We start from the raw sequence: 2,525 nt of genomic DNA on the forward strand, positions 1-2,525 counted from the left end.
TTTTTTCTGCGTATGTATATAGGATATGTGTGTGTGTGTGTGTGTGTGTGTATGTGAGAGAGAGAGAGAGAGAGAGAGAGAGAGAGAGAGAGAGAGAGAGAGATTTTCAGCACAGATGTGCCACAATGCACATGTGGCGGTCAGAGGAAACCTCGGGTGTATGTTGGTCCACACTTTGACCTAGTTGAGACAGAATCCTTGTTCTCTGCTGTGTGTACCAGGCTAGCTGGCTAGTGAGCTTCTTCCTGTCTGTTCTTTCTGCCTTGTTAGCAAAGCACGGGATTACAGGAGTTGGCTACTGTGCATCATGTGGGTCCTGGGGATTTGAACTCAAGTGCTTTATCCACTGGCCTACTCCCTGCCCCTTGGTGTGGTTCTAACTAACATTTTCCTGATTAATAATTAGGTTTAACATTTTCACTTTTACTAACCAGTTGCCATCATATAGAAAATTGGTTTTTTTTCCTTCAGTCACTGGGTGGTGGCCAAAAGCCTTCCACTGTAAATTATTATAAGCTATCATTTTAATTAATAAGTTGTAGGCTGTTCCTGGACTTTGTAAGCATCTATTCCATGCATAATATTGCACATGCTAGTTTTAGGCTCTACAGTTGTTGTTTTTTAATGCATATCTTTTGTATTTTCTTTCTTTAAGGATCTTTACCTCTCCATTTACTTACTATGAATTTATATTGGGGTTTTCTTATCTATCCAGTGAGTTATACTGTGAATTCCATACTCATTTGTTTGCAGAGGCTGGAAGAGTGCTGCTTACTGGCTTGTTCCTCCTGGATGCTCTGTTTGCTTTCTGATACCACCCGGACCACCTACATAGGGATGGCACCGCCCACAGTGGGTGAGCACGTCCACATGAAGTATTGATCAAGATAGCGCCCTATAGACTTACCTATAGGCCAGCCTGATGGGGCCAGTTTTCTCAGATGATTGTAGCTTGTGTCAAGTTGGAACAACAAGAAGGAAAAGAAAAAAACCAAACAACACATGGCCTCAAGATGAGTTGGAAACTCCTTTATGATTTTTAAAATATATATTTATAGGTTTGTGTATCAGTGTTTTGCCTGCATGTATGTCTGTGCACCAATTGCATGTAGTGTCTGCAGAGGTCAGAAGAAGGCATCTTGATTCCTTGGAACTGGAGTTACAGATGGCTGTAATGTATGGATGCTGGGAACCAACACCTTTTAATAACTTGTCTTCAGAAGGAATTTTGGAAGATATTTTGTTTCTTCCTTATGTGTCAGAATTCCCCAGTGACTGTTAGGCCAGGAATTTCTGAAGAAGTCCTTAATTACAATTTTCATTGTACTGCTCCAGTTTGCTCCTTTTTCTTCTGCCAGTTTTACTAATTTGCCCCTTTTCAGGTTTTTATTAGAAGATGCTAAACACTACTAGGTGTCTATACATGTGCGTAATGTGTTCTGATTACGCCCACCCACCACCCTCTCTCCCCTCCAGTCCCTAGATGTCTTTCCTTTCCCCAGGTCATTCTTCAGCTTCCTTCCTCCCTTTCTCTTTGTGGCCCATGAGTTTAATTAGGGTTGGTTAGTGATACCTTTTTAAGTCAGATGTCTTGACACAAGTTGCTCATCATTTGTGTGGTCTTCTGTTGTGATGTGCCCTTTTGCGTGTCTGCTATTGGTCATTTGCATCATTTTTCCTTTCTTGATTAGCCGAGGTAGGGTATCAATTCCTTTTGTCCCTTCAGGACCATTGTCACCTGGCTCGTGCAATCTGAGAGGACAAGCCACCTGCAGTGGCTTTCTTTCCTGTTCCGGTTTGTTCTGGAGTTGCTGCACCAAGCTGTCTCTTCAGGTGGTTTCTAGGTGTTTACTTGCTTGCCTAAGCACCTTGAACTTTGAGTTTATAATTGTCAGGTTTAAAAATCTCCGCGCAATCGGTTTTCAAGTCGTTCTCTGCTGTTTCTGTTTGCTCCCCACACCTTCAGACTTTGGGACTCCAAGTATGCCTGGCCACTTGACACTGGCACTAAGTTCCTGTTTCCTTTTTTCCTTTTCTGTTTTGACAGCTCCTCTGCATTTTCAGTTGTACTCTGTTTTGTAGTATTTCTTCCTCTATTAACCTCAATTAGTGCTATTGTTCGGCTACTGCAGTTGTCCTCTGTCAGCATCCTTTGGTTGGAACAGGTCTCCCTGTTTGTGCTGCTGTTATAGTTGTAATACCTTAGATGTCCTTGTCTGCCAGCTTGATTGCCTTTGCTGTTTCTGAGCTGGGTTCTGGGTTTCTCTTTCCTTTTAGTTTGCAAACATTTCTTTTTTACAGTGAATTAAAGTAGAAATTGAATCTGGGTCTGTGAGCACGCTAAGCAAGTGCTCTGTCACTGAGCTGCATCCCAACCTTTTTTTTTTTTTGAAATGGTTTTAGACTTGTAGGAAAGAAGAGAAAGAGTACGGAAAGTGTATGTGTACCCTCAGCCCTGTGTTCCACAACAGTAATCCTTTGTATAGCCATACTGCAGTGATCCAAACCAGGATATCCGTAACAAT

This window comes from Acomys russatus, chromosome 18, assembly GCF_903995435.1.
Source record: "Acomys russatus chromosome 18, mAcoRus1.1, whole genome shotgun sequence".
NCBI classification, from domain to species: Eukaryota; Metazoa; Chordata; class Mammalia; order Rodentia; family Muridae; genus Acomys; species Acomys russatus.